The following is an 8511-nucleotide window of genomic DNA, read 5'->3' as shown; positions in this document are numbered from 1 at the left end:
TTACTGCTGTGTCTTTGGTTTTGTGTCACAAGTATCACATACTGAGTTCCAATCCACAGGTGTGTGTGCACGTGGGTGTGAGTGTGTGCGTGTGTCTTCCTGAATGTGCACAGGTCAGGATTCCTAGTCTAGCCCACCTCTGCCTGACTTTTGAAGGCGTCATCTCATGAGCGCTGGGGCTACCAAGCAGTTCAGGCTGATTCCTGCACTCCTCAGCCCCTCCCCTCTTCTCCACAGACTAGGCTCTAACTTTCAGAGGCTTAAGAAGAACTGAGGTGGGAGGTTGCTAGCTCTCAGTGCCCGATGCTCAGCTCTGGTGCCCACAAGATGGAGTGATCTGTCTGATCCTCAGCCCTCCTGACCTCCCTAGAGCTGTTCACTTTGCCTTCTAGTCCCCTGCTCTGTTCCAGCCAAAAGGTGACCCAGTCCTTGATCTCCCTCTGAGACCAACCTGGTTGACCAGCTGTCCAGGGTATCTGTCATCCTCAGTCACAAAGACAGTATGGCTGCCCCTCACAGGGGGAGAAGGGCAGGGTTTGTGTCCCCAGCCCCTTGCAGAAGACGTGCATGACCCCACCCCCTCTTCAATGTCATGTGACACAGTACCTGATGTATGTACAGCTGGAGAGTCAGAGGGCTCAGGGCTCCCAGTCTGGGCTCTCCAATGCTGTCCTGTCCACCACCCCAGGAAGCAAATGGGCAAAGCCCACCTTCTTCTCCTTCTGAGATGACCCTCACCGCCCCAAGCACACAGGATTTTTGAGGATTCTAGATTCTAAGTGAGCTTGGAAAAAACCCATTTCTTTTTACCTATTGTTTAGATGAAAACTTGAAAGTTTGAAGAGGCTCACATTCTTATAATTAATATCACTTTTTCTTTCAGGAGCTTGGGCCTCTGTTGGAGTTTCAGCATTTGAGTTTAAATCAAATCTGAGCCGGGTCCTGGCTCATTTGCTTTGTGTTTGAATGATCACTGTGTGACAGTCCAGCACAGTGAGCCTGAGCGTCCCAGCTGTTTGGGTTGGAGAAGGGCAATAAGTTACAAGAAATGACAGAACACAGCAGGCCCTCCTTGGTATTCTGCAGTGACCTATGTGTCTGCGCACAGACCGCCAGCTCACCTGGGGCTTCCCTGCTTGCCCAGCAGGCCCAGGGCCAGTGCAGAGATCCCTGCTCTGTGCAGGGCTGATTGCAGTGTGACTCGCCCCTGGCAAAAGCAGAGATGAAGGGGTGAAATGTCAACCACCCAGGGGAGGCCAAGATGCTCCAGGGAATGGACCAGACAGAATTAAATAATCCTTTCCTTACCCAGCACATATAATATCCATTTTCACATTTACTTCAAGCAAAGGAATTTAAGTAAATTTTCAGTGAAAGTTTAACCAACTCATCAAAATACATGAAAGAAATAGAAATGGAGAATTGGTGCCTCCCACAATCGGCTGATCTCTACATCCAGGACTGACGGGAAGCCGGGTCCCGCCTCGTGCCCTGGCTCTTGAGCCCACAGAGAGCCCTTTACGGTTTGAACCCAGTTTTCATGTCTGTTAAAATAACGAAAGGTCCAGCAGTCAGCAGAGCTGGGGGAGCAGACTCCAGTCAGGGAGGAGGCGGCTCTGGGAGCTGGGGTGTGGCCTCTCGCCAGCAGGGGGCAGTGTGAGGGCAGTGCGTCTTCAGCCCAAGCCCAGGAGCACAGAGCTTCCCTGCAGGCTGCCCTCCCAGAGGGTGGCCCTGTCACAGGGCCTCCTGTGGGTTATTTCTTGTTTTTTTACCCTCAGATTGCAGTTGTGGTGTCTTGTTTTCTAAAGTGCTGTTTGCTCTGTGCTTTCCTGTGCTAAACTTCATGGCAGACGTGGGAAACCTGAGTCCGCCTGATTGGAAGCAGGTGAAATGCATGTGGTGAGAAGCCAGCTTTGGTCCTCGAGAGGCCTGGCTGATCTTCCAAGGACCATGGCCCTTCCTCCTGAGCCTCGGCATCTCTGTTCTGCACCAGCCTCCTGCATAAGCTCAGAGGTGTCTCACGGCCAAGTTCTCCTCAACAGCCCTGGAGAGAGATGGGCGCTGGAGAGATTGACGGTGGATAAGCAGATAGAGATAGGTAGATGGTGGATGATAAATGACAGATGATAGACAGATGGGTGATGGATGATAGTGAGATAGGTGGATGGTAGTTAATAGAGAGGTGATTGATAGATGGTAGATAAGGTAGATGATAGATGATAGATAAGTGATAAATGATAGATGGTATGTGATAGATATAGAAGGTAGATGAGAGTTGGTAGATGATAGATAGATAGTGGGCACAATCAGCTTAATCTACTCTAACTTGACATTTTTTGTAATTGGTTGATCTTGTCAACCCCTCAAATTATTTTTCACATTTAAATTTTTCTCAGACTTTCTTGCTTTTGTTTAATCATAAACATCTCATTACATACAAGTACCATATTAAAAACCAGAGTAATTAACACCCGCATTCATTGGAAGGCACCGTCGTTTGTGGATGGGAACCCTGCACAGTCCTAGTGAGTGTTGGGCTCTCTAACCGTGTGCCCAGGGCCGCAGCCCCACTGGGTCCTTATGCATGGGCGCCCTGGTGATCCTTGTTCACAGGTGAAGTCAGGGGATATTCTCACCTTTAATTTCATTCCAAAAGAAATTTTGAAATTCTTCATCACAATTCAATAAATAAGCTACTAGAATGGTGCTGGGCTGCTTGAATGCGCCGTCAGTGCGGGGAGATGGGACTTCTCTGTGCTTTGCATCTGCCCAGGGGCAGTACACTGTTGCGTTTCTCCCAACAAAAACATTCAGGGTCACTCCAGGTGAACTGGGCTGTGTGAAATAACCACACAAGAGACAGATATACCTTTTTCTTTGGGGGTCCTGTGAAGGCTCTTCACGGACCCACAGAAAGAGAGAGCCCACACGTGCTGACCCCTTTTATTGAGGAGAAGCCATTCAAAAGAGGCAAGGGGTCAGGTTTCAGGGGGCTGAGTCTAGCTTCATGATGTCTGCTGTCACAGGTTGACTGACACCTGGGTAGGCCACACCCAAGGGCAGAGCAAGAGAAGGGGACACACAGAGGGCGTTTCCATGGAACATTCTGTCCCAAACAGGGAAAAGGGGTAATATCACAGAGGAACAGGTGAGGATAGCTTGATCCATGGGGCTGCAGGAAGGCATGCCTACGCATCAAGACACATTCTGCCACTTTGAGGATCAGGGCAGCCGTCTAGGGCCACTATGAAGGTGACCAGATCACTACAAAAGTGACCGACAGAACCACTACTGATCACAGGAAGGAAAATGCTGGTCACTCAGTGCAACCACCCCCCACAGTACACATCAGAGGTGGACTTCTTGTGAGGTTGGTCATGTCATCGAGAAGATGGTCTTGCCAGCGATTCTTCACCTGGACTCCACAACAGAGTTCCACAGCTCCCTTCACCCGACCCACATGTGCATTTAATGTATCTTATATATTTCTGCATATTGTATGATATGTGTTGCTATTGTCAAGATATCTTTTCCCCATTAAACACTCCCAAGAAGCAAAATAAAAGATGTAAATATTGATGAAGAACAAGAGACATTACTCTTTTGAAGACAGCATAGTCATTTGCAGGAAAGTCCAGGAGAATCTACTAAAATATAATATCAAAAACAATTAAGAAGGAGGATAATTCAAAACTATATAAAAATCACCAGGTTCCTGTAAAATAATGAAGGAAGTTATATATTTGTATCTAAATGCCTTCTATAAATCACAATGTTTATGTTGAAAAATGTCCCTTTCTTTGCCAGTAACTATTTGAATCTATGAAATGCTCATTGTTTCTATTGATTTATGGTGTTTTACTTATTAGGATCTTTTAAAGTGTAAGTTCTTAAATTATGTCATAACTAGAAAGTGGCAGTACCTTGCATCGGGGGGTTCACCTGACCCATGTGACTTTCCCAAGTGGCTCCTCTCCGTTTTGAGAGGACTGGGAAGCTCAGGGGCATTCAAAATTACTGTGGAATTCGATGACTAAAGCCTGATATTCTTGGTTCTAGAAGGATCTGGAGATTGCCATTTGTTTCTCTACCCTTTGTTTATGTGTCCACTGCCAGAAACCTGTCTCCAGCGCCCTTGCCAGCTGGGCGTGTGCCAGCTCTGACCTATTTCCTCACACGGGACCTGCTTTACTCTCTTCGCTCTCTGGACCATGGCTGGGGACGCACCAGGGCTGGCTTCCTGGGTGCACGGCCTGCCTGGTGACAAGGCACCCAGCTCAGCAGGGCTCAGTGCTCTGCGATTGCATCTGGTTGTACACGTACATCACTGTGCCCAGTGCTTTGCAGTTGTGTCCTCATGTCCTATGGGGTCCCTGCTCAGGTCCCCCCAGTGGCTCAACTAACTCCTGAGTCTTGGCCACCCCGTCCCCTCTGACATGTCGTGTTTGTTTGAGTCCAGAATCTGCCATTTACAGGCTGTGGGGTCAGCGCCACATTATGTGACATCTCTTAATTCACTCGTGGGTGAAAGAGAGACCAGCGATACCCACTGCAGGGGAAGGAGGGCTGGCTCTGGCAGTGCCCCTCCTACTGACTCATCACATTGTTACCATCATGAGTCCTAACTGGAAATTTGGTCCTAGCAGGTGGCAGGCCAATTCCAAAGGGTCAGTGGCTGCTGTGTTCATCTGTGAAGCAGCTTCACTGGAACCAATGGGGATAGAAGGTCATTTGACCTGAAAGGGAAGGGTCGCGGGCTGCTGCGGTGTGGGCCCCAAGCAGGTTAACATCAGCCGACGGAGGACTTCTCCTGCAGGAGCCGTCCCAGAACACCAGGTGTGTAACACCAGGTGTGTGTGGGTGTGCAGAGCAGGACACAAAGCCCTCACAAATCCAGAGAGTGATTTCATTTTAGGAGTATGCCCGTGTGTGGATTTCTGTGTGTGGTTCACGCCCACGTGAGTTTCTGTATCTGTGCATGAAAGTGTGAGTGTGAATGTGTGTGGGTCACGTGGTGTCTGTGTGTGAACACGTGTGTGTGCGTGTGTGCATGTGTGCATGTGCTATATCCTTGCGGGGAGTCTGTGTAGCATGCCTGTGTGTGTGTGTGTTGAGTGTGTGTCTATGTGTTTATGTGTGGTGTGTGTGGATGTGAACACATATGCATGTCCGTGCAGTACATGTATCCATGCACGTGTGCAGGTGGTGTGACATGGCAGGAGTCAGGTGGCTGGGGCTGCCATCCCAGTGCCTCTGCTGGCTCTGCCTGTGGATGTGACATCAGTGACATTCCAGTGACTCCCCACCCTCATCCTTGAGAAGGACGGGTCAGTGCCCCCACTGGGTTTTGGCAAAATTGGACCAAGCCAGCATAGCCAGGAGCAGAAGAGGTGCCCCCTGACGTGGTGTTGACCTTTCCTGGGCCCCTTGCAGTCCACAGGGGATTCCCATTCCCAAGATCCGAAGGTCTGGTGTCAGGTGGGACGCTCCAGCCTGGCTCAAAGCAATGCTTGCAAGGAAGGGACACCTGGTAGAGGGAGGGGCGGAGCTGCTTGGAGATGGCCAGGCCTTCCTTCTATCAAGCCACCACCCCCAGACCTCAAATACGACCTTCACTCAGGGCCCGAGTTGAAAGAGTGCCCCATGTGTCCACATGCAAACCAAGCTCCAAGCCAGCCGCATTCCCTGGGCCCAGTTTGCCCTGGCAGATCTGCAGGTGGGCACCACGTGGCCCATACACAGTGGAGCAGGGGCAAGTGCCTCCTGATGGCACAACCCTGAGCCAGACCCCTGACGTCACCACATGTCATTCAAGTCCATCCAGGTACTCGGAGCATGGAGTTTCACTGTCCCGTGTCTGATGAGGGACCTGACGCCCATACCCTGCTCAAGGTCACACAGCGTGGAGTGGCAGGTGGATTCACAGCAGCAGGCTCCTCGAGGTGGAAAAGTCACTCCAACAGCAAAACCTTTCCTTAGACCCCTCCCCAGAACACAATCCAAGCTTGTTATGAGCAATGAGATCTTGGAGAAGGTCCCCTGTCCCTGAGGTTTGCTGCGTCCTCCGGTGGAAAGCCAAGGGAGTGATGGGTCACAGAGTTGGGATTTGTGACTCTGTGTTGTAAATGATGACAATGCCCTTTAAAAACCTTGACCTCAGAGAGAGAGAGCCAGAGTTCTGTGCTCTGAGGCTGAGAGAAGTCAGAGCAGGGGCCATATGTGATTCCTGAGCCCCTGCAGGACACCCACGGCCCAGGCCTGGGCTGCTCTCCCTCTCACACCAACCTGGCCTCCAGCTCCCCTCCCAGAAGACCAAGGTCAACTGAGGTATTGCTTGCCTCTGACCCTTGAAGCCTGGTCTCTCCTGGCCGAGTTGGACCCGACCTTGACTGACACTCCTGCTCTGCACCCTGCTCACCCACCTTGCTCTGGGACACCACATACTCCCACCTTCCCCTTGTCGTCTCTATTTTGTACTGTAAAACTTTCCCAGTGTCTAGAATCTCTTTAGTCAGAACAGAAAAAGCAACTCTGCTGCCATTGAGCTCTTTCGATTTCGCTACTCAGCATGATCCTAAATTACTCTAATATTTTGCATCCGTGACAGAAAAATACAAAAGGTGACAGATGAAATGTAGGTCATGCCGACCTTTTTTTCTGGCCCAATAAAAGTGCAAGTCCTCTCAAAAAATCTTCCCCAGCAATTATAAATAGGGAGAAATAATGTAAAAGTGTGCTATTTGAGATTGGGCCATCGTAATCATTTTAAAGTGGTTACAAGCACATTTCTGAGTACATCTACCATAAGCTGCCTGGAGCTGGTGTTGCCAAATACAATTCTGAGAAGCCCTTGGAGGGGAGAAGCGTTGGCTGCTAAGCAAGCCATTGGCATGAGATGAGTTCAGTTAGAGATATTCACATGGATGATGCAGGTCCCAAGGAGTGAGGGACAGGTGGGGTCTGGGGAGGGTGTCTCTTTTAATGGTAAAACACCGACTTTCTAACATGTGATACCCAGTTCCAGCAGCAGTTGGATTTTATACTCAGCATCCGTGTGGTAGAAGAAATTAGAACATTTAAAATGGGATTGAGGAAAAGACGTTGTGCTTGTAGGTCAGTCCTTTGTTTAACAAGAGCTACGCATCTTGGCATCCCAAGGTCAGCAACCTGAGAAATCCCAAGGCCCACAGCTCGGCCGGGTTCTGCCAGTGTCTTCTGTAAAGGGGCCGAGAGTAAATACCTGAGGATTTGCAAGCCAGGCACTTCCATGGCACCCAGCCTGCCCTGCACAGCACAGGGTGGATGGTCCCCAAATGCTGTGCCCACCCAGCAGCCAGATGCTACCCCACCCGGGACTGTAGCCCACTGATCCCGAGGTAGGGAACAGCCATCCATTTTTATCTGTCAATTCAGCATCTTTTACAAATGCATCTGGGGAAGAAAAAGGAAAGCCACCTCTCTTCTCTGCTCTCAAGGAGAGAAGGGAGAACAATCAAATCACCTTAGCAATTTAGTAAGAACCTGCTGGGAGTCATTTTCCAAACTCAGGACCTGGTGGTCAGCAGAGAGCATGGCTGAGCTGCAGGCAGAGGAGTTACTTCCCCTGCAGTCGGGATCGGGGAACATTTCAACTCAGAGCCAGCATCACAACTCTAGGTGGGATTTCCAAAGGAGACCCCGAGGGGAGGGCTCCTCGGGGCAATGAGGATGTGGCTTGCCACACAGAGGTGCTGGTGACCCTCGTGGGGTTCAGAAGGCTGGAGCTGCCCCATCCAGGTGCCAGCTGGTCCAGGTCTTGCCAGCTGGGACAGAGACACCTACCAGGCGGTGCTCCTGGTCTGCAGCCCCACGGCTCCATGCTCTCCTCCACCCCCACAGGGCCCTCCTCTGTCTCCGAGTCTCTTCTCTTCTTTTTTAGGTTCAATTAGCACATAATAATTGTACATACGTGTGGGTACAGTGTGACAATTCGATGCATTTATAGTCTACAATATGTAATGCAAATCAGTGAAGCTGGAATTTCCATCTCTTTAAATACTGACCATTCCTTGGTGTTGGCGGTTCTTTACTGAATACATCATAAATTACTGTCAATGGTGGTCACCCCACTGTGCTGTAACAGTGCACAGTGACACCATTCCTCCTGTGTCCCCATTGTCCAAGCCCCTCGACCCCTCTCTTGTCCTTATCTGTTCCTTTTCAGTCAGCTCCGAGTTGTCTCTCGCACAAGAGGGTGACAGCACACAACATCGTCTCTGTGCCGGGCTTATTTCATTTGACATGATGTCCTCTGGTTCCATCTGTGCCATCGCAAAGCATAGGACTTCACTCTTTCTCATGGCCGAGTAATATTCCACGGGGCCATGAAGTGACCCTGAATATAAACTCACATGCTGGAGATGGCAAATAAAAGCTCAGAAACACAAATCCCTGAGCAAACTATGGGGTCACCTTATCTTTCATGGATTTCTCTTATCTCCAGCAGTTTTACACCTGGGAAAATAAATTTCC

The sequence above is a fragment of the Marmota marmota genome, unplaced genomic scaffold (genome assembly GCF_001458135.2).
Source record: "Marmota marmota marmota unplaced genomic scaffold, marMar, whole genome shotgun sequence".
NCBI lineage: Eukaryota > Metazoa > Chordata > Mammalia > Rodentia > Sciuridae > Marmota > Marmota marmota.
This window is presented reverse-complemented; position numbering follows the sequence as displayed.